Below are 25891 nucleotides of genomic sequence, written 5' to 3' on the forward strand. Positions count from 1 at the left end.
ATTTGCTGTAAATTTCCCTTATACAGTATAGCACTGGATTGATGGAAAAAGAAAAAAACATAAATGTTTATTGAATATTGATTCTGTGCTATGTATACTTTAAGTGGTCTTATCTAGTTATCTTAATGTTTATAGGAAAATGATAGAGGAAAATATTAATTGAGAGTATGCCATGTATTAGCACATATTACTTGCTTCTATAAATTGGCACATAATTTAATATTCAAAAGAACACATGGCATAGTTTTTGCTATATTGTCTTTTTTTTCCTTTATTTTTTTAATATTACATTCAAAATATATGAGGTCCCCATATACCCCCCCACCCCCCTCATCCTACTTCTTCGCCCATAGCAACAATCTCCTCCATCATCATGAGACATTCATTGCATTTGGTGAATACATCTCTGAGCACCGCTGCACCTCATGATCAATGTTCCACATTATCACCCACGCTCTCCCACGTTCCACGCAGTAGGCCATGGGAGGACATACAATGTCTGGTAACTGTCCCTGCAGCATCACCCAGGACAACTCCAAGTCCCGAAAATGCCTCCACATCTCATCTCATATTGCCTTATGGATAAACAAAACAAAAAACAACTAAGGAGGCACAACTTGCATAAAATCAGAAAATAAAATCATGACAACATGATAACATAATATATGAAAAATATAGTTGTAGAGTTCTCCAATGTAAAAGAAGGGGAGAAAAATCTACAAACCTCTAGAATCTGGTCTTCAGAGAAAAATGCCTGTTAGAACGATCTTTCCTTATTTTCTATTTATAAGCTACCCTGGTCCATTACTTTACCACAAAACAATTTAATTTAAATAGTTCAAGTGTGCTTATAATAAAAAAAACTATTAAAAAGGAAAAGGGTGCTAATCATTTGAGAGCAAAATTTAATTTAATGATTACCCTGCAAACATTACAATATTATTTGCTGTATAGAATTCCATAAGAAGATTCATCTATATCACATCACGATGTTCATTCTAGTGCCGTGTTCAAAATGGTCTAAGCATTAGGAGCCAATAGTTGAAACATAAAAGATCTTTCTGGCTAGTGGGTGTGGGGAGAGGATCCGAGTGATGTGTTCAAAACTAAGAGAAAACAGGGTCTCTCAGGAACTGAAAAAATTTAAAAATGCCAGAGACTGGGGACAAGGAGTAAGGCTGAAGAGAAAAGTGGTAAATGAGATTTACCTTGTTGCCAGAAGCACCCCCAAATCTCAGTGGATTACAAAAAATATATATTTACTTCTTGTTTATGTAACATGAGTGCTGCAGCTTAACTGTGGCACTCGTTCTGTTTGCTTCTTCTGGGCTCTTCTGGGCTCGGACTGGAATTGGGTTGGCTCTACTTGCCTTGCCCTTTTGAAACATAGTCACTTTGATCTCATGGTGCAGAGCAAAAGTTCAACAGGGAACAGAGCCAAATCAGGCAGAAGCATTTAAAACTTCAGTTTTGAGGAGGTATATATCATGACAACTCACATTTTCTTGTCCAAAACAAATCCCATGGCCAAGTTCAATCATGGAATGAAGAAATATACTCTGCCTACAGGAAAACATGGAATTTGGAAATAATAATATAATCTATTACTGGCCTTTTTATTTTAACAAGTCAATTTTATTGATACATATTAATAAAGTATAAATCCATCCAAAGTGTACAATCAATGGTATTCAGAGTAATCACCTATTTGTGCATTCATCACTTCAGTCATTCTTAGAATACTTTCATTATTCTGATAATAGCTATAATAGTAACAAAAAGCAAACAAACAAGACTCATCACCTCTCAGTCTCTCTATGCTTCCCCTTAAAAGTGGCTTTTCTTTTACCTTCTCTCTGGTCTATTGGTATTTATACTTAGTAAAAACAGTCTTATATATGCAATGCCACCCATATTTGTGTTTTACTATCTTATACTGTCCCATGTTATACTTTTTAGCTCTCCTTCTAGTAATGAACATGACCTTAGACTTTGCCTTTTAACCACTATCATACCCATACAATAGCACTGTTAGAAACACCATGATGTGCTTTCAATATTTCTATTTATTTCCAAAGAGATAAAAACAAACTTTCAATTCTGCACAGAGTAACCTTCAGCTTTCCATTTTCTACCCTCCTATTTTCTGGTGACATATATTCTAATTATATTCTCTCTCTCTCTCTCTCTTTCTCTCTTTTTTCTTTCCTCTCCCCTTCCCCCCTATTGTCCGCTCTGTGTTCATTTACTGTGTGTTCTTTTGCGTCTGCTTGCATTGGCAGGTGGCACTGGAAAACTGCATCCATTTTGTTGTGTCATCTTGCTGTGTCAGCTCTCTGCATGTGTGGCGCCACTCCTGGGCAGGCTGAGCTTTTTTCACACCAGGCGACTCTCCTTGCGGGACACACTCCTTGCCCATGGGGCACTCCTACACAGGAATGGTCCTGCATGGCACGGCACTCCTTGCACACTGCAGGACTGAGTGTGGACCAGCTTACCACACTAGTCAGGAGGCCCTGGGGATCAAACCCTGGACCCTCCATATTGTAGGTGAACACTCTATCAGTTGAGCCACGTCTACTTCCCTATTCTAATTATTAACTCCATGAATTTGCACAATATATTTAGTTCATAAGGGTGTACACATACAGTATTTGTCCTTCTGTGACTGGCTTGGCTTAACTCAACATATTGTCCTCCAGGTTCAACCATATTGTCATATGCTTCATGACTTCATTTCTTATTGCTGCATAATATTCCATTATGTGTATACACAACAATTTGTTTATCCATTCATCAGTTGATGGACACCTGGGTTATTTCCATCATTTGGCAACTGTGAATAATGCCATTATGAACATCAGTGTGCAGATGTCTATTCATGTCTCTGCTCTCAGTCCTTCTGGGTACATACCTAGTAATGGTATTGGTGGGTTACATGGCAAGTCTGCACACAACTTCCTTAAGAATTTCCAAACTCCTCCACAGTGGCTGTACTATTCTCCATTCCCAACACCAACAAATATCTTCTCCAATACTTGAAATTTTCTGACGTTTTAATAGTGGCCAATCTGATAGGTGCAAAATGATATCTCATTGTAGTTTTGATTTGGATTTCCCAAATCACTAGTGATTTTTTCATTTTTTCAAGTGTTTGAACATTTTTTCAAGTGTTTCCTCACCATTTGTATTTCTTCTTTGGACAATTGTCTTTCCAAGCTTTTGCCCATTTTTCAATCAGGTAGTTTGTCTCTTTATTATTGAGATGTATAATCTCTTTGTATATCATGGCTATTAAACCATTATTGGGCATGTGGTAACCAAATATTTTCTCCCACTGAGTCAGCCACCTTTTCACCTTTTTAACAAAGTCCTTTGAGGTACAAAAGTGTTGACTTTTCAGTAAGTCCCATTTATTTGTTTTTTTCTTTTTTTGTTTGTGCTTTGGTTTAAGAAACTATTGCCTGCCACAAGATCGTAAAGATGTTTTCCTAGATTTTCTTCTAGGAGTTTTATGGTTGCCACTTTTATATTTAGGTCCTTCATGCACTTTAAGTTAATTTCTGTGTAAGGTGGGAGATAGGGGTCCCCTTTTTTTCTTTCGGATATGGATATCCAGTTCTGCCAGGACGATTTGTTGAGGAGACTGTTCTTGTCCAGCTGAGAGCACGTGACCACTTGTCAAAATCACTTGGCTGTAGAAGGGAAGGTCTATTTCTGAATTCTTGATTCAGTTCCATTGGTAGTTTCTCTTTATGCTAGTAACATGCTGTTTTACCACTGTAGCTAAGTAATATGATATAAAGTCCAGAAGTAAGAGTCCTCCAACTTCGTTGCTCTTTTTAAGATATGTTTGGTTATTTGGGGCCCTTTACCCTTCCAAATAAGCTTAATAATTGTTTTTGCCATTTCTGCAAAAAAAAAAAAAAAAAAAAGAAAGAAAAAAAAACTGTTGGGATTGCATTGAATCTGTAAATCAGTTTGAGTAGAATTTGCATCTTAACAATACTTAGTCTTCTAATCCATGAACATAGAATGACCTTGCATTTATTTAAGTCTTCTTTGGTTTCTTTTAGCAATGTTTTGTATAATAGTTTCCTGAATAAAGGTATTTTATGTCCTGGGTTAAGTTTATTCCTAAATATTTGATTGTTTTAGTTGCTAATGGAATTTTTTTCTGATTTCCTCAGATTACGCATCAGTAGTGTACAGAAACACTATGGATTTTTGCATATTTATCTTGTATCTCCCCACTTTGCTGAACTTGCCTATTAGTTCTAGTAGCTTTGTTGTGGATTTTTCAGTAGATTCTAAATATAGGATCCTATCATCAGCGAATAATGAATGTTTAATTTCTTCCATCCCTATTTGAGAGCCTTTTCTTTCTTTAACTAGCCTAATTGCTCTAGCTAGAACCTCTAGCATAGTATTGAATAACAAAGGTGACAGTGGGCATCCTTGTCTTGTTCCTGATCTTAGCAGGAAAGCTTTCAGTACAATGAATTTGAGTACAATGCTAGCAGAAGGCTTTTCATATATTCCCTTTACCATATTGAGAAAGTTTTCTTCTGTTCCTATCTTCTGGAAAGTTTTTATCAAGAAAGTGAACTGTATTTTGTCAAATGCCTTTTCTGCATCATTCCAGAGGATCATGTGATTTTACTTCTTCAATTTATCAGTGTGGTTTATTATAGTAACTGATTTTCCTTTGTTAAACCACCCTTGCATACGTAGGATAAAATCCACTGATCATCTAATATAATTATTTTAATGTGCTTTTGGATTCAATTTCCAAATATTTTGTTGAGGATTTTTGCATTTATATTCATTAGAGATATCGGTCTGTAATTTTTTAAATAGTATCTTTATCTAGTTTTGGCATTAGGGTGATGTGGATTTTATAGAATGGGTTTGGGAGCATTAATTCCTGTGCAATATTTGGAAGAACTTGAGAAAATTGGCATTAGATAGTCTTTGAATGATTGGTAGAATTCACCTGTGACACCATGTGATCCTGGGCTTTTCATCTTTGGGAGGTTTCTGATGACTCTTTTAACCTCTTCATTTGCTATTGGTTTTTGAGGTCTTATATTTCTTCGAGGGTCAATTTAGGTGATTTGTGTGTTTCTAGGAATTTGTCCATCTCCTCTATATTGTATAGTTTTTTGGCATGCAGTTTTTCATAGTATCCTAATATGATCTCCCCTATTTCAGTGGGATTAGTGGTAATGTCCCCCCATCTCATTTCTGGTTTATTTATTTGCATCTTCTCTCTCTTTTTCTTTGGTAATCTAGTTAAGGAGTTGTCAACAGTTGGTTTTGTTGATTCTATTTTTGTTGTTGTTCTCAATTTCTTTTATTTCTGCTCTGCTCATTACTATTTCTTTCCTTTAGCTTGGTTGGGGATTAGTTTGTTATTCTTTATATCTAGTTTCTCCAGGTGTGCAGTTAGATCTTCAATTTTAGCTCTTTCTTCTTTTTTTAATGTAAGCATTGATGGCTATAAACTTTTTTTTTTTGACCGACTAATTATTTAAGAGTGTGTTGTTTCATCTCCATATATTTAGGGATTTTCCCTTTTCCATCCATTATTACTTTTGGCTTCATTCCATTATGGTCAATTAAAGTATTTCATATAATTTCAGTCTTTTAATATTTATTGAGACTTGTCTTGTATCCCAACATGTGGTCTATCTTGGAGAAGTATCCATGAGCACTTGACAAGAATGTGTATCCTGCTGTCTTGGGTTGCAATGCTCTATAGATGTCTGTTAGGTCTAGTTCATTTATCATATTATTCAACTTCTTTGTTTATTCTCCATCTAGGTGTTCTATTCAATACTGAGGGTGGTGTATTGAAATCTCCAACTATTACTATAGAGACATCTATTTCTCTCTTCAAATTTGCCAACATGTGCCTCATGTATCTTTAGACACTGAGGTCAGGTGCATAAAGAATTAGTATAGCTATTTCTTCTTGGTGAACTGCCTCTTTTATTAAATATGTAATGACCTTCTTCACCTCTTATAACAGTTTTGCATTTAAAATCTATTTTGCCTGATATTAGTAGTGCTACCCCAGATCACTTTTGGTTACTGTTTGCATGGAATATCCTTTTCCAAATTATCAGTTTTAACTGGTTATGTCCTTACATCTGAAGTGGGTCTTTTTTAGATAACATAAAAACAGCTTCTATTTTTTAATTCATTTCATCATTCTGTCTTTTGATTGGGGAGTTCAACCCATTAACAATCAATGTTATAATTATAAAGGCAATACTTACTCCATCCATTTTGTCCTTAATCTTTCTGTTGTCATATCATTCTATTGTTTGTTTTCTTACCCTTTAGTTCACTCTTCCTAATAATTTTCATTTCTAAACTCGTTTCCATATCCCTCACTCTTGTGTTTTCCTTTCAGGCTATAGTGCTTCCTTTGGTATCGCTTGTAATTCTGGTCTATGGGTAACATTATATCAGTTTTTATTTGTTTGTGGAGACTTTGAACTAACCCTCATTTTTGAAGGACAGTTTTGCTGGATATGGAATTCTTGACAGGCAATTTTTCTCTTTCAGTACCTTAAATTCATCATACCTCTTTCTTCTCACCTCCATGGTTTCTAATGAGAGAACAGCACTTAATCTTATCAAATTTCCCTTGTATGTGATGCCTTGCTTTTCTCTTGCCACTTTCATATTCCTCTCTTTATCTCTGATACTTGTCATTCTGAATATGAGGTGTCTCAGTATAGGTCTTTTCTTATTTATTCTGCTTGGGGTGTGTTGTCCTTCTTGGATATTGCTATTTATGTCTTTCATAAGGGTTGGAAAGTTTTGGTGATTATTTCCTCAAATACTCTTTCTGCTCTTTTCCATTCCCTTCTGGGACACCAATAATGCAAATGCTTGTGTATTTAACATTGCCATTCAGTTTCCTGAGACTCTGTTCCATTTTTCCCATTCTCTTCTCTTTTTGTTCTCCTGTCTTTTACAGTTCAGATATTCTGTTTCAAAATCACCAATTTTGTCTTTGAACAATTCAAATCTGCTCTTATGTGCCTGTTATGTATTTTTAGTCTCATCCATCATGTCTTTCATTCTCATAAGATCTGCTACTTTTCTTTGCAGTCTTTTACAATGTTCTTTACCCAATGCCTTGCTAATACCCTTATCTATTTAGTCATATTTTCTTTCAATTCTTTGATTTGATTTAGGAGAGTTTTGTGATTATTTCTGATTAACTGTCTTAAATCCTGTATTGCCTCAGGATATTTTGTTTGTTCCTTTGGCTGGGTGATCTATTCCTGTTTCTAGTAAGACTTGTAATTTTTTTGTTGATATCTAGACATCTGAATATGTTGGTGAATTTACTGTGGTTGCCAATTCCTCTCTCTTGTCTATTTATTTTTCACAGTTCTTCTTTGAAAATTGGTTCAGCTTATTCTAATTCTTTAAAATTTCCCAGCTTCAGTTATCAAAATCAGGCCAGGGACTTACTAATGGGGTGCAGATTTTCTCCCAGGGGTTAGGAAAGAGAGAAAACTGAAAACAGATTTTGGCCATGCACTTTCCAGACTGGCCAAAAGGTGGTACTCTTCAGCTCACCTTTCCTCAGAAGTATTTCAGTCTTGACTTTCCTGTGTTCCTGTGTTGACTCTCCAGAACAGAGATTCAAACAGGCCCTGCTGGCCAAATTCACTGTAGAAAATCCCTCTGACTCCCTCTCCCTTTTCATTTGAAATAGCTGAGAGGGAGGAAGATGTTGGTCTGTCCCCCTCTCAGTCAGCTGCAGTGAGCCAGGGGTTTTACCCCAGCTTAATATTTTGGGGATAGGGGAAGGGAGCCCTTCACAGTCACTGCATGGGCTTGGTAACTCATGGTTGTTTTTCAGGTACTTCATCTTTCTGTCCCTCACCACCATGGGAGTTGTGTAGCACTTTTTTGTTTCACTGACACACAAAGCAGTTCCCTTTGACAGCTTTTGGCTCTTTCTCCCTTGTTTTAGTGAGAGAAAGCTGGCCTTAGTTTGATTGCAAATATTTTCTTCCTTCCTGTGAACAAAATCCTCTCAGCTAATCCCCAAGATATCCAAGAAGTATCAGTTTCAAAGACCGGGATCCATAATCCATATTGGTTTATTTAGGTCTTCTTGATCAAAATTACAAGTTATCCGGAAATGTATGAGCTAAAAAGAACTAAAATATAGTTATACCGTGGTGGAATGGGGGTGGCATTCTCTGTAAACACTTCCGTTCAATAAATGAGAGGGGAAGCAGAACACTCTCTGGTTCTAAGCATTTTTGAAATCCCCCAGGCAAATGCTGTGAACACCACTATCTTCATAATAGGTCACTTTCCTGGATTAGGATTCAGTTGTGCTAAATAGAAGTTGCTGTGCATTCCATTGTTCTCTAAAGCCCTTTGCTTTTCCCCTTATCCTCTTTTTTGCTACAAATGAAAAGGGCATTGAACAATGTGCTACCATTTTCTTCCTTCTGTAACATCAATGTTGGAAGCCCAATTATCATTTCACAGCTTGTGAAAAATCACAGCCTCTTTTAATATATATTGCCAGTAGTTTTGTAAATATTTGTATTAGTCAAGGTCTCTAGGGAAAAAGAATCAACAGGGAATATCTGTCAATAGTATACAATTTTATAAGAGTCTTTCACTTGACTGTGGGGGTGCACAAGTTCAGGATCCACAGGCAGGCTGCAAACCAGGGGCTCCGATGACAGTCCAATGAAGGGTCCTAGTTGAATTTCCAGGAGATGTTGGATGTTCAAAGATGAGCTAGGAAATTCTCTCTGAATGCTGAAATCACTTCCCCTTTTAAAGCATTCAACTGATTGGATAAAGCATCACTCATTGCTGATGTCAGTCTCTCTGGTTGATGTAGATGTAACTAACAGCCTATTCAGTAAACTCAGTGGTGACTAATATACATAAATTTCCTTGCATTACAATTTGCCCAGTGCTTGCTTGATCAAACAACTTGGCACAATTACCTGGCTGAGTTGACATATTAGCTTAACCATTACCGTCCACCCCTTGTCAACTTGGTGACCATACCGATTACCTTAAACCATACTTAGTCTCTGAGTAAAAACTGTAACAGATGTACATATATATACATGTATACATACATATATATATGTATATAAAATATCTCCACCTACCAATTTTCAACTCTCCTGCATACAACCGGAAACACATTAATTCCCTACAGAATAAGGTGCAAGTCCTTGGGTTATATTTACTCTTAAACTTGACATCCTTGAATATTATGACATGAAACAAATACAACTTGTCATATGATGAGGGTAAGGTTGGGGAAGAAAAAGAAATTTGTTTTGTGCACGTTCACAATCATAACGAAACAAAGAAGAAAGATGCATTACTATTACAGTGCTTGTTTCTGAAACTGGTCAAAAACCATTGTACTACTTGATTCCAATATGTTCTATATGCCAATAGCAACACCAACAGTTCTTTTTTTACTGTATTTTTCTATCTAGACTCAATTAAGGGTATTTTTAAATTAGCAGGTTTCCATACAAGCTTATGTTTGATATTTTTTTCCTAGTCATTTGTTCTAACTGATTTATTGGTAGGCCAACTTAATGGAATCAGTCCTTGGTCCTTCCCTAGCAATTCAACCTTAAATTGAGAATTTTTGCCATGCAAAGATGAGAAAAGTTGCTTTTTTCACCTCTGAAACCCATGGAATTTCTACTTCCCTTTCTTTTTCATTTATAATTACAAAAAGACAAATTATTTTCTAACCTTATTTCATTGTATCAAGTGCACCTCATACCACACAGTTCAACCTAACTTATCCATCACTCAAAGTCACAGATTAATTTGGTGCATTATAGTTTTTGCTTTCCAGTTTTTCAACTGTGAGAGTTTTAACAAATATTTCAGCACAGCCTAAATGAGGAGCTTTTGTCATTCTTCTTTAATAGTTTCCTCCTCATCTGTCACCCAGCCCTGAAGTCACTGCCACATATTTTAGGTTTTACTTTATGACCATCCCTATTTTCAGATACCAATTTCTCTACTGGTTGAATATGATAGGTTATGTTGTGAAATAGCCAAACTCAAAACTTCAGGTGCTTACAAAAGCACATTCGTTTGTAACCCACATTACATGGGACTTGTGAATCAGCAATGGTTAACCTGTGCTCCAGGAGCTTTGAAATGCTCTGCTGAGCTCAGCTGGAGTTCAGCTGGGATTATTTTGGTTCCACATGTCTTTTTATCTTGGAACACGGGTGTATCAGTCAGGGTTCCCACGAGAAAACAGAACCAAGAGAATAAATATAGGTATATTCATACATATTGGCTTACTTGACTGTGGAATTAGCAACTCCAAACTCAATAGTACAGGTAGCAAGTTAGAAACTCAATGAAGGTAAAGTTAAATTCCCCAGGAGAAACTGCTTAAAAGAAGTAGTGCTAATATTTGTACATCAATTGTAATAAATGTACCATCCACATGTAAAAGTGTTAATAAGAGAGAGTGGGAAAAGGAGAAGGTGTGAGGTATATGGGAATCCCCTCTATTTCCTATGTAACTTTTCTCTAATGTAGAGCTTCTTTGAGGATAAAATGGAAAAAAAAAAAGACAATGGGCGAGTATATGAAAAAATTGTTACTGTGCATTCCAACAATAGATCTTAAAGTGATGAAAGACACAGTGTCTAAAATTTTTTATATTATTTAAATTTTTAAAAATTTTTACATATTTTTTTACTTTTAAAACAATTATTATTTCAATTTCTTATTAAATTTATTTGGCTATTTTGTTGGCTTCTTTTTTGGAGAGGTTTTGGGTCATAGATGGGTCACAGCTGTGGCAGGGGAGGCTCATGATAGAGGGTCTTGGTGATGGGAAGGGGTATGGGGACGGGTGCACCTTGGGTATGCCTCCAAGGCATATGAATGTATTCAGGTGTCCATGCGGCATTGTATCAATGGGTGGAGATCCACACAATAAGCAAAAGAATATTGAATTCCCATCCTGGGGAGTCCTGCTCCCTTCTTTAATAGAATGGCAAGAATTCTCTGAGTAAAAGGATAGTGCCTAGTGAAGGAATACAGGCCATTATGCCAGGCTCTTGGTATTGATGATTGTACTTATAAACCTTTTCTTTTGAAATTGAAACTTAGCCTAATATTACCTCCTGAAAGTCTCTTTGTTGCTCAAATGTGGTCTCTCTCTAAGCCAAACTCAGTATATAAACATACTATCTTCCTCCAGCATGAGACATGATATCCAGGGATAGGCCTCACTGGCACTGAGGAATTATTACCAAGCACCAAGCAGTAATGCATTTGGAAAAAGACCTTGACCATAACAGGGAAATATTAAATACAAATTAATTTTTATGGCTAAGAGATTTCAAAGGGAGGTGGGAGGTCATTCCGGAGGTTATGCTTATGCTTGTCTAAACAGGATCTCAGTGACTGCCGTAGTAAACAGTGCCTCAAACAGTGGAGCTTCGGAGGGCTCTAGAGACATCCAGACACTAAAAGCAGGACAGTTCAGGAATTCAGCACCCTGTCAGTGAATCTTACTCTAGAATTTATGTTCCACAATGTAACAGAATTAGACTCATTTATAGTTTCCCTACACATGGCTTTTCTGCCCCTTTTATTTAAACCTATAATTAGCACTATACTTATTAAATATATGTCTCAGAGGCTTAAATCTTTACTCCATTCATGTGCCAGTTGAGTCCTGAATCTCAATAGTTGTGATACCTACTCTTTAATTCATTGGACTCACCCAAGACAAGTAACATGGACATGACGATGGACAACGCCCATCTCAAGGAACAGAGAGTGTCTGAACCACAAGTAAGATTGTTCCACCCATCTGTCCATTGAACTTATCCCCCCTCTCAATTAGAAACAGAGTGAGTACCACCATCCCCAAATCCTCAAGATTTGGGAATGAACAATGAACTGAAATAGACTTATTATTATTATTATTCTATTACAGACATCATTTTTCTGGCAATGGAAGAACTTTTATCATTAAGTGGCCACCAGAGGTTCTGAGGGGAGAGAGAGGGAAGAATAGGTGTAATATGGAGGTATTTTTGTGACATTGGAATTGTCCTACATGACATTGCTATGATGGATAAAGGCCATTATATATTTTGTCATAACCTACAAAATTGTGCAGGATAGAGTGTAAACTATAATGTAAACTATAGTCCATGGTTCGTAGCATTGATTCAATATGTGTTTTTCAATTTTAGAAAGTATACTATACTAATAGAGGTTGTTGTTGGTAAGGGAAACTGTGAGAGTGTGAGCAGAGTGTGAGAACTGTGAGAGTGTGAGGATATGGGAATCCCCTATATTTTTTTATGTAACATTTATGTAATCTAAAGCCTTTTTTAAAAAATTAAAGTTAAAATTTTTAAAAAAGAAATAGTGTTGGAAATTCTGACTGCTAAATTCCTCAGTTCTCACTTTAAGGTCTCTGTATTAGGGTTCTCTAGGGCAACAAAAAGACAGGAGATATAGATAGATAGATAGATAGATAGATAGATAGATAGATAGATAGATAGATAGATAGATAGATAAAATCTAAATATGATAAGATTTTTCTAAATATTGTCTTATGTGGCTGTGGGTATAGGCAAGTTCAAATTCCATAGACCAGGCACCAAGCTCATAATTCCAAGGAAGGTTTTCAAAGAATTTCCCAGGAGAACCTGGTTGACCGAAATAGAGATGGAAATTAGTTCTTCTGACAATTGAAATGATCGCTTCTTCTTTTAAAGCCTTCAGTTGATTGGATAAAACTTCTCTCATTGTTGAAGGCAATCTCCTTTGTTGATTTTATATGTAATCAGTCATAGATGTAATCAACTAACATAATTTCAATTCCTTTGCAAAATTCCCTCACAGTAACAATTAGGCCAGTGCTTGCTTGACCAAACAACAGGACATCATTATCTAGCCAAGTTGATAGATGAAACTAACCATCATCAAAGGTCAACAGGGTATCTATCTTATATTCTGGGCTACGTTTCTCATGGTGAAGGTCTAGAGAAAGATAGTCACATCTGAGCCATGTAATCTTATTTATGCTACTGCTTGGATATGGCACATATCACATCTGCTCACATCCCATTGGCAAAAGGATGTATCGTAGTTTTGGTAGACTATATAAGAAATATCACAAACTGTTTTTCACATACAATAGGAATTTATTAGCTTGTGGTTTCAGAGGCTAGAAGGTTTGCTTCCTCCCAGACTTGGTAGCATTCAGGCTGACTGGCCATCAGTCCAGTCCTTGGTTTTCTTGACTTTTCTGCCATATGGCAATGTATCTTTCTCTTCCAGGTTCTCACTATTACCTTTGGATTCCTTCCAGCGCCTTTCTCTCTCTTTGTCCGAATTTCTTCTATAAAAGACTCCAATAATCTGGGCTAAGGTTCAACGTCATTCAGTTGGACTGCGCCTGTACTTAAATAATATCTTCAAGAGATACTCTTTACAATGGGTTCACAGCCACAGAAATGCAGTTCAAGACCAATAAAATGTCAAAATTGGGGTACATAATTCAATCTACACAGCTTGTCACATGGGCACACTCAAAATCAATGGGGCAAAGAGACATAGCAATAGTATGGAGGAAGAAATAATTATGAAAAAATAGTATAATATAATTATAACCCCCACAATAAAAAACAATAGGAAAGAAAAAATGATTTGAAGTCAAACAAACATAGTTTCATATGTTAATTCCATTCTATACTAGGTCTGAGATCTTGGGAAATTGGTGTAACATATCTAAACAGTGTTCCTTATCTGAAGGCCAGGGAAAATTATTTCTATTGTTTTGGATTTTGGTGAATTAAAAAAATAGATAAAAATATTATTCAGAGCATAATGCTTTACATGGAGAGGATGTTCAATAAATGTTAAATATTATCAATTTATTTATTCATTCATAAGACTAGAAACAGATTATTCTATACTTGTTCATAGCTAATTTACAGTAAGGACAGATTTTTAATAATGTATCTAGAATCAATATATATGGAGGCAAAACAATTTACTGCAAACAGAACTTGGGGTTTTTGAAAACTAATTCTCAGCTAAGATACTAGATACTTTCATTTCTGACTGCAATTAGTGATAGAGGCAGTTCTTTAGGAAAAATTTGGTTTATATAAGTATAGGTCCTGAAGAAAGTCCTGATGTTTCATTGGAAAGTTATAACATTTATTACATTCTTAAGTTCATCAGAAATACCTCATTAAGTTGAAAATATTATCAAATAACCAGTAAAAATGATGTCAAACTGAGATTTAATTTGAAAAAAGATTATTTAACATCTTGGATCTTATTTTTAGTGAAATCACTGTGTCACTATTCTTATTTTAGTATTAACTGATACTAAAAATCTGTTTCATTTATTATGAATTGATCTTCCATCTTTCTAAATATCACAGTTCAAAAATAAAACTTTATATTTTTAAGTTACATGAATCTTTAACCCAAATATGTTTTAAAAATCTCAAAGAACTGGAAAATCCCTTTTAGAGGTGGGATTATTTATTTATTTAAAAACAAGTTGAGAGTCTCTGTGACATAGCCATGGAAAGAAAATCCTCCTTAAAGTAGGAGCTCATTTATTGATAAAAAATAAATGAAACATACTTACATTTAAAAATAGAATTTTTGAAATGACTTATTTATTTATCCCCCCCACCCCTCATTGTTTGTAATTCCTGTCTGCTTGTCTTCTTTTTAGGAAACACCAGGAACTGAACCTAGGACCTCCCGTGTGAGAGAGAGGCACTCAATTCCTTGAGCCGCTTCAGCTCCCTGGCTTGTTGTGTCTCTCATGATGTTTCCTCTTTATGTCTCTTTGTTGCATCATTACAAATAGAATTTTGATTAAAATCCTGATACCAAACTTCTTCAACAAAAAAGGAGAAAATAATTCTCAAATTGATGTTTGTAGTTTTAACAGTTCTATTAGTTCTACAATTCTTTTCTAGAAACTAATGATTTAAAGATCTTAAGTTTCAATTACAAGGGTTTTTTTTTCCTTAAAATATTCACTAATTTTCTTATGTGAATCCTAATATATCACATTTAAACATTTTATTGGTTTCTGTGAGATAAAATTTCATATCAACTCCAAAATCTCAGTGTCTTAAAGCTGGGAGTTTTTTCCTTTGTTTTTTTTCCCCATTTGATCATCTTACATTTCTTTTTCATTTTTAAAACAAGTTATTGAAGTATATCTTTCATACAAGAACATACATAAATAAGAGTATAGTAAAAATTGTAAACTTATAAAATAAACATGCATAACACCATACAGGGCTCCCATACATCACCCCACCACAAACACCTTACATTGTTGTGAAACATTTGTAACAAATTATGAAAGAGCATCCTCGAAGTATTACTACTAACTTTAGTCTGTATCTTACCTTTGGTGTACTTTTCCCCCAACTCATCCTATTATTATTTTGTTCATAAACCATTCAGTTTACCTAAAGTGTAGTATCAATGGCAGAAGCATTCTCATTATTCCACGCACACACACAAAAGCACCACTATCATATCCCTACGTTAGCACCTCTAATTACAAATCTTACGATGTTCCTTCACCATTGTTATTCATTTCCAAACATCTACAAACAACTTTTTACCAATTCTGCAAAGACTAAACCTCAGCTTTCTATTCTCTAACCACATTCTTTTCTGTGGTGACTTGTGTTCTAGCTATTCTATGAGTTTGCTCATTTTATTTAGTTCATAATAGCAAAGGCATACAATATTTGCCCTTTTGTGCCTGGCTTGCTTCACCCAACATAATGTCCTCCAGGTTCATCCCTCTTGTCATATGCTTCACAACTTCATTTCTTCTTACAGCTGAATGAATGTGGTATATAAAGCATATGCATATATCACAATTTGTTTATCCATGCATCAGTTGATGGACACGTGGTTTGTTTACATCTTTTGGCAATTATGAATAATGTCACTATGAACATTGGTGTGCAAATGTCTATTCATGTCATTGCTCTCAGGTTTTCTGCTTATATTCTAGTGGCAGTATTGCTTCATCTTACATTTTAACTGAAGGTTCTACTTGACTTGTTTTTCACTTTAGATTTGAGGATGGAGGAATAGCAGAGAGTTAAAATAAGGTTGGAGACCATTCAATGGCTGTTAAGGATTGTGATCAGACAGCCTATGTTACAGCCATTAATATTCCATTAGCCAAAACAAGTCATATGGCCCACCTGGAAGTAAATGGAATAGGGATGTAAAAGCCTTCTAAAGGGGGTGGGAGGCACCAGAGAGAGTGGCAGTGATATATTCACCAATGGTACAATATATCACAAACATTTGAGCTCAACATTTTCACCCACGTAATTTCCATTGCCACTGATTGTGCATTTTTATTATATGTTGCAGGTAGTTGCTTGAGTATATATTCATGTGTGGTGTGATAGGGTAGTAAGGAGAGATAAACACTTAGATATTTCAATACAAAGATTAGAAAGATTTGAGATGTCTTTGTCTTATAAGGCAAGGCTAAAACTATTCTGACAGAATGACTACTTTATTTTCTGCTTGTATTTAGAAAGAAATAAACCAATAGGCTGTCAGAGTCTTGTGACTCAGAGAATTTTACATCAATTAATGTTCCCCTCAAGCTTCAGTGTGCCTTTGTGTAATGAATTGCAAAATGAGACACTTGTGCCAATAAGCCATTTAGCCAAAAGATACTACATAATTGGTTTGATGTTCTTCTACTCACCCTTGTCATATATGAAATAGTAGGGTAGTGTTATAGAATTACAAGTTTATAGGATTGCAATATAGGCAAGAAAGCATAAGCTTTTGCATTCCTGTGACATGAAATAGATTTTTGGGAGACTCTCCAATTTTATTGTGTGATTCTCCTAGTTCAAAATAACTAAGAATCTGAAGTAGCCTAAATATTTACTCAGCTCATGTTCATTGCAGTTGTCAATTTTATAATATATCTTTGTCAGATTATCTTTGATCTTTCTAAGATTCTCTACCATATATCCCACTGTTTTTTTCATGTTAGATTTTGTTTGCTGTGGATTTATTGAAAAATTTACAATATTATGTAAATCAGATGACATGGCAATGTTAGAACTTCCTATGTTTAAATTCATGAGATTAATACACACAAGTTTAAACATAGAAAACTCAGTTTAGTGGCTTGAATAATGTCTTCCCAAAATTCATGTTCTACTCAAACCTCAGAATGTGACCATATATGGAAGTAGGGTTTTAGTAGATGTAATTAGACAAAATGAGGTCGTATTAGATGGAGGTGAGTCATAAATCCAATGACTGGTATCATTATAAGAAGAGGAAAGACACACAGGGAAATATAGACACACCAGGAAGAAAAGATGTGAAGATGGAGGCAGAAGTGGGAGTGGGAGTGATATATCTACAAGTGAAGGAATGCCAAGATTGCTGGAAGCCACCAGAAGCTAGAAAGAGACAAGGAAGTATTCTTCCTTAGAGCCTTCAAGAAGGAATATGGCCTTGCCAACACTGTTTTTAGACTTGTAGCCACCAAAATTATGAGAATAAATTTCCATTATTGCCAGTCTGTTGTAATTTGTTAAGGTAGCCATAGGAAGCTAATGCCTTCAGTATAGGTTTTATGTGACCTTTAGAAATATAAGTTAAAATCATATTATGATATCAAGAACTATTGAAAAGTTTTGAGACAGCCCAAGCAAAAACCTATTATAAATTGTATTATACAATTTTTTGTCTTATTAAAGAAGTTGTGGGTTTACAGAAAAATCATACAGAAAGTAAAGAGTTCTCACATACCTTTCTCATACACACAGCTTTCCTGACTATTAACAGCTTGCATTAATGCGCACTTTTGTTACAGTTGACTAAACAATATTATTACACTTACACTGTTAACTATTGTTCAGAGTTTACATTAGGGTTCACTATGTTGAGCAGATTTATGCTTTTGTAAAATCTTTTTCTTCTGATAACATATATGCAACCCCAAATTTCCCAATTTAACCACTTTCAAATATACACAACAGTGTGGTTAATTATGTTCACAATGTTCACAACGTTGTGCCACCATATCACTATCCATTACCAAGAATTTTCAAGCAGCCCACACAAAAACTGTACCAACCAAACATTAACTCCTCATTCCCCATCCTTACTCCAGCCCCTAGTAACTGATAGTTTCTGACTCTAAGGACTTGTTTTCCCTATTTCATATCAGTGAGATCATAGTGTATTTGTCCTTCAGCGTCTGGCTTGACATGATGTCTCCATGGTTCAGCTATACTATCACTTGTATCAGAATTTAATTCCATTTTATGACTGAATAATATTTTATTGTATGTATAAACAGCATTTTGTTTATTCCTTCATCAGTTGAAGGACATTGGGTTGTTTCTATCTTTTGGTAATTGTGAGTAATGTCACTGTGAACCTCAATGTGTAACTATCTCTTCAAGTCTCTGCTGTACCAGTTTGAATTGGATAAATATCAAAAAGAAAAAGATTATATTCTTGAACTAATCTATTTCTGTGTGTGTGAGGTGCTTTTGATTAGACTCTATCAGTGAGGCATGACAGTCTGAGTAACTGCTCTCCTACTGGACATTTTCTTTTGTCTTTTTTAAATTTTTTAATGTTACATTAAAAAAATATGAGGTTCTCAAATACCCCCCACCCCTCTCACCCCACTCGTCCTCCCATAACAACAATCTCCTCCATCATCATGAGACATTCATTGCACTTGGTGAATACATCTCTGAGCACTAATGGAGACACAGAGTGAGAGAGAGAGAAGGAGGGAGGGAGGAATGAAAGGAAGGAGGAAGGAGGAAGGAGGGGAGGGAGAGCGAGAGAAAGAAGTTGCCATTATTGATCCTGCCATGTGAGAGAGGACTTGAGGATGGCTAACAGCCAAAGCTTAGCACAAATCTCCCAAAAGGCTGTGCCTACAGAACAGCTCAAGGCTAAAGAGAGAAGCCCTATACCTGGTTGCCCATCGTTGAGCTCTGGGAGATGGCAGATTCTTGAAGGGAAGGCAGGGTCCTTGACAGAGACTGGTGGCTATCTTGCTTTTCCATGTAGCAGGACCCCAGGATCAGTAGCAGCTGAATTTGATAAGAAAGCATCTTTGCTGATACCTTGATTTGGACATTTCATGGACTCAGAACTGGAAGCTTTTATGCTAAAGAAAATTCCCATTATAAAAATCAACACATTTCTGGTACTTTGCATTGATAGCCCTGTAACAAACTAATACACATGCTTTCAAATTTTTGGATATATATTGAGAAATTAAGATTACCGTGTCATATGGTAATCATATCCTTAACTTTCTAAGGAACAATCAATGTTTTCCCACAGCAACCTTACCATTTTACAATCCTATCAACAATGAATGTGTGATCCTATTTCTCAGCATCTTCTCCAAAGTATTATACAATTTTAAAGCAGGAAAGTCACCAAGAATAAGACTTGTTAAAATAAGATGAATGTCTTTATTTTATAGATGAAATTTTGAGAAAAGTTAGGTGATTGTATACCCAAAGAATACAACAGTAGATGCAAAAGTGGAAAAATTCATTCATTTATAAATTTGTTCATTCATTTATGCTAGAATGAATATATATATGACAATGAAACTATATTGACTATACATTATATGCTTGGTAAAGGTCTATGTGCTAGAGATGCAACCCTGAAAAAGGCACAAGATCTCTGGAGGTTACAGTCTAATCAGGAAAACACATGATGAATATCGCTTAGAAACTGATAAATGGGCAAAGCAGAAGTAAACAATATTTTGGGAAAAATAAAGAAAAGAATGGATGAGAGTCTGGCAATTTTTACTCTCAGTCCAGTGCTTATTCTACATTCATAGAGTATTTTGTAACTCACTTTTCTAACTTCCAACTTAGTCTTTAACTCATAAAAATATTTCCTGATTCTAACCATATTTATGTGTGTCTATCAACTCATTCAGCCAATCCCCATTTGATGGACTTTTAAGATGTTTTCAGGTTTTTTCTTATTATCAGATACTACTGTAGTGAACATCCTAGTTCTTAACTCCTTACCATTTGCATGAATGTATCATTTGAGTAGACCCAGGATGTAGAATTGGTAGGACTAAGAATATGTACATTTAAAAATTTAACTGATACTACCAAATCATCCTCAAAAGTAGCCACACCAATTTATGTTTAAACTCACAACATTATATGCTTGCTAATACTTGATATTACTGTGCATTCAATTTGCTAACTGTATATGTGAAAATTTTTCTCATTATTTTAACTTGCATACTTTTGATTTCTAATGAGTTTGAGCTTTTTGATCAAATTCAATGGTTTGTTGATTTTTATTTTATTGCTTTGTGTTTTACTGATCTTAGTTTTTAAATATTCCTCAATTTTTACTACATCACTTTCCCTCCCCCTGTATCATTTTGCAACAAGCACTTTTGTTTTCTCACCTGAACTGCTGCAGCTTTCTAAGAGATGTTCCCCCTGGTTTTTCTGCCTTGCTTCACCCTTCAGTCAATTTGCCACGTGTGGTTAGAGGGACCTTTTACAAAATACATATCAACCACAGCACTCCTCCTCCTTGGCTTAAACCATTTTTATGGTTTCTCATGGCATTTAAGATCAAAACCACCAATAAAAATTGTTTTACTTTGGGCCATCTTTGCTATAGCATTCTCTCTCTCTCTCTCTCTTTCTCTCTCTATCTCTCTATCTATCCATCCATCATCTACCTATCATCTATCATTTGAGAGTACATTACATACATCGTGCACCTTTCATACTTAATAATTCTATGTGTAGTTCCCAAGAGCAAACACACTCACATATGTAACCAAATAAAGCACAGTTATTAAGTTCAGGAAATTTAGCATTCATGTAAAACATACAAACTATATTCCAATTTTTTTGATTGTCCCAATCTGTATGTCCTTTGGCATTTTCTCCTCTGTTCTTAGATCCAGTTGAGGATGCTGTAGGAAATTAATCATTTAAAAATATCAACAACAAATATTTTTGGAGGGGTTACTCAGAAATCCTTATCAAAATGTTAGTGTAATTGTTTTTTTTAATTTGTTTTTATTAGATAAGTTGTAGATTTATAGAGAAATCATTAAGAAAATGTAGAGTTCTTATATACATTGCCTTACACAGTTTTCCCTATTAGTAAAACTTTGCATTAATGTGGTACTGTTGTTACAATTGATGAAACTCTATTATTATAATTATACTATTATTATAGCTTATGTTAGGGGTCACTATGTTTTATATTCCTATGTGGTTTTTTTTAACATTTTTATTCTATATATATAAATATATATATATGTATATACACCCTAAAATTTCCCATTTTAACCACATTCAAATATAAAATCCAGTGATGCTAACTGCATTCACAATGTTGTTCTATCATCATTATCGTCCATTACCACAAACTTATCATTACCCCAAAGAGAAATGCTGTACCAACCAAGCTTCATATCCCCTTTCCCTTCCCCCAACTCAACTCTTGGTAAATTGTATTATAGTTTCTGATTCTATGAATTTGCTTATTTAATTATTTAATATCAGTGAGATTTTATAACATTTGTCCTTTGTATATGGCTTATTTCCTTCCATATAATGTCACATAATGTCATCAAGGTTCAGCCAAGTTGTTGCATATACCATAATTTCAGTCCTCTTTAAGAATGAATAATATTCTATTGTATGTAAGTACCACTTTTTGTTTGTCTATTCATTGGTTGGTGGATATTCAGGTTGCTCTCATCTTTGGCAATTGTGAACTATACCAGAGGTGTGCAAATATCTTTCCAATTCCTGCTTTCAACTCTTTTGTTTATATACATCAAAGAGGGATGGCTGTGTCATATGGTAATTCTTTGCTTAACTCTGAGAAATCACCAAACTCATCTATATTTTACATAGCCAGCAATAACGAATGAGCATTCTTATTACTCCATATCCTCTTCAATACTTATTTTTCTCCTTTTTATTAATAGTAGTGTATTAGTCAGGGTTCTTTAGGGAAACAGAACAGACAGGACATATCTGTAAATGATATGAGATTTTAGAAAATCATCTTATGTGACTGTGGGATGCATGAGTACAAATTCCAGAGGGCAGGCTGCTAACCAGGAACTCCAACGAAGGTGCTTGATGAATTACCCAGGAGAAGTTGGCTCTCTGAAGTAGATAACGGGAATTTTCTGTCCTGATTGCTGAATCACTTCTCCTTTGAAGGCCTTCAACTGATCCAATGAGACATCTCTCATTGCTCAAAGCAAACTCCTCAGTTGATTGTAGATGTAATCAACTCACTGGTAATTTAAATCAACAAAATGTCCTCAGAGTACAACTTAGCCAGTACTTGTTTGACTAAACAACTGGACACCATTACCTGACCAAGTTGACACCTGATCCTAGCCATCACAGGTAGCCATTCCAGTAGGTGTGAAATGGTGTGTCATTGTGTTTTTGATTTACATTTCTCTAATGGCTAATCATGTTGAGTATCTCTTCATGTTATTTTTGGCCATTTGTATATCTTCTTTGAAGAAATGTCTATTCCAGTCTTCTGCCCATATTATAATCAGGTTGGCTGTCTTTTTGTTGTTGAGCCAAAAGATTCCTCTATATATTCTGGATATTAAACTCTTACAGGATAAGTGGATTCCAAATAATTTCTACCACCATATAGATTGTCTTTTTATTTTCATGATGAAGTCCTTTGATGAGAAAAGGTTTTAATTTTGATGAAATCCCATATATCTACTTCTCTTTTGTTGCTCATGTTTTGTTGCCTAGCATAAGGACCTAAAGATGCTTTCTTATGTTTTCTTCTAGGAATTTTATAGTTTTGGTTCTGATATTTGTATCTTTGACATGGGTCACTGCATGTTGAATAGTCAGACACCTGGTGCTCTATCCCCACATGCTACTAGGATAGGAGAGGAGCTGTGTTCCTTCAGCCTCTCTGTGAATGAGCAGGTGCTTTCAGCCTGTATGAACTAGTTTGTTGAGCACCTAAGATTCAATCTCCATCCCCTCGCCTAATAGGACAAGTGGGAGGCAGTGTTTCCCTAATATCTCTGTGTAACTCTAGGTGCTTTTGGTCCACACAGACCAAATAGTCAGATACCTATAGTTCCCAAACCAACCCCTAGTGGGATAGGAAGGGCGCTGTTGTTCCTCAGCCTTTCTGGGCAATGGCAGGCACTTTTGGCCTGCACAGACTGGAGTGCTGGGTGCCTGTTGATCTAACCCTACCCTCCAATAGTCTAGGAGGGGCCTGGTGTTTCCTTGGCCTCTCCAGGCAATGGAAGTTACTTTCAGCATGCAGGGTCTGAATTTTTGGGTGCCTTTGGATCTATTGCAAATGATTCTGGCCCACACAGACTGGATACTCAGATACCTATAGCACCATTCCTGTCCCCCTATAGAATAGGAGGGAAACTGTGTTCCCTCTGGCTCTCTGGGCAACCATAGGTGCTTTTGACCACAAGGACTGATTTACTGTGTGCATGGGGCTCCATCCCTGCCACTTCCCATATAATAAGAGGGGGTGGTGTTTCCTTAGTCTCTAAGGGCAACTGCAGGTGCTTTGGCACACACAGACTGAATATTTGGATACCAGTCACTCCTTCCCTACCTCTGAATAGGATGGAAGGGGAGCTGCCTTTTCTTAGCCTCTCTAGGCAATGGCAGGCACTTTCAGCCTGCACAGACTAGACTGTTGGGTACCTGTGGCTCCACCCCAACTACCCAATAGGACAGGAGAGGAGCTGTGTTTCCTCAGCCCCTCTGGGCAACTTCAGTGCTTTCAGCCCACATGGCTTAGATCTGTGTGGCACTCCAGAGGGTCCATCCTTACCCCTGGCATGGAAAGAGGGGGCTGGTGCTACATCAGTCTTCCTAGGAATCTTCAGTCATTTTGGTTTGTGACATTCATTACTGCCAACACCTATAACTCCATCTCTGCACCAGGCAGGGGAGAAAGAAGTGTGAAGCTTCATCAGTCTCTCTGGGAAACTATAGACAGAATTGACAGTAGGGCTTGGATGATTACACATGGCTGCAGCTCTGTCCCTATCCCTGGCAGAGGAGAAAGGTGGGAGAATTTTCATTAGTCCTAGGACAAAACGGGAAGCAGCAGCTTCCAAAGGTTTCAGTACCAACTACATCCATAGCTCCTACTACACTACTACACAGCCAGGGTAAGAAAGTCCTTAACTAGAGAGAGAAACTGAAAGCTTTCCCACTGAGATCAGGAACAAGAGGATTCCCACTGTCACCACTGTTGTAGAACCACTAGAGGTTCTAGCTAGAGCAATCAGGCAAAAAAAGAAAAGGCATCCAAATTGAAAAGGAAGAAGTAAACCTTCCATTATTTGCAGCTCATATAGGTCCCATAACTAGAAAGACCCAAAAAAATCTACGACAAATTTGCTACAGCTAATAAACGATTTCAGTAGTGTCAGGATATAAGATCAATATGCAAAAGTCAGTAGTGTTTCCATATACTAGTAATGTGCAAACTGAGGAAGAAGTCAGGAAAAAATTGCATTTACAATGGAGACTAAAAGAATAAAGTATTTAGGAATAATCTTAACCAAAGATGTACAAAAATTGTATTAAGAAACCTAGAATATATTGCTAAAAGAAATTTAAAAAGACCTAAATAATTGGAAGAGCACTCCATGCTCGTGTATTGGAAGACTAAACATCATTAAGATGTCAATGCTACCCAAATTGATGTACAGATTCAACGCAATCCTGATAAAAAATTCCACCAGTATTTTAAAAAATTTATTGAAGTGTATCACTCATGCATAAACATACAGAAACAATAAGTGTATAGTAATGGTTATGAATTTACAAAACAAACATGCATAACATCATACAGGGCTTTCATACCTCACCCTACCACCAATAACTTGCATTGTTGTGAAACATTGTTAACCAGTGATTAAAGAGTATCCTCAAAATATTACTACTAACTGAAGTATTTCCCAACCCACCCTATTATTAATTTTTTAATATCACTTACACATGAACATACATAAACAATAAGCATATAGTAAAAGTTATGAACATATAAAGCAAGCATGCAAAACATCACGCAGGGGTCCCATCCATCAACCCACCACCAATACCTTCCATTGTTGTGAGATGTTTGTTACAAATTATGAAAGAATATTGTCAGAATCTTACTACTAACTATAGTCTTTATCTTACATTTGGTGTATTTTTCTCCCAACTCGCCCTATTATTATTTTTTAAATGTATTTTTATGACAGAAGTTGTAAACTTACAAACAATCATGCACACGTGGAGAATCCCAAACAACACCCTTCTATCAACACACCACACCATGGTGGAATATTTGTTACAGATTATGAGATAATATCATCAGATTATTACCAGGTCCATAGCATACACTTGGCACACATTTTCCATACTTCACCACTATCAACACAGTACATCTTGGACATAGATGCATGAATATTACATTTATTACTGTTAATCACAGTCTTTGGTCACTCCAGTTGTATTTCCATGCTTTTCCACATTCCCACCACCCTTCAATAGTGATGTACGTCTGCTATATCTCACAAAGGACCCTCTTGTGTAGTAGAGGCCAAGGATGTAGTTGGTGCTGTAAACTGTGGAGACTCAAGCTGTCCCCATTGCCCCAGGGACCAATGAAGCTTCTTCCAACTTTCTCTTTCCCAGGGGTAGGGACAGAGCTACAGCCATGTGTAATAATCCAAGTCATGCAGGCC

Source organism: Dasypus novemcinctus, chromosome 10 (genome assembly GCF_030445035.2).
Source record: "Dasypus novemcinctus isolate mDasNov1 chromosome 10, mDasNov1.1.hap2, whole genome shotgun sequence".
Lineage (NCBI taxonomy): Eukaryota > Metazoa > Chordata > Mammalia > Cingulata > Dasypodidae > Dasypus > Dasypus novemcinctus.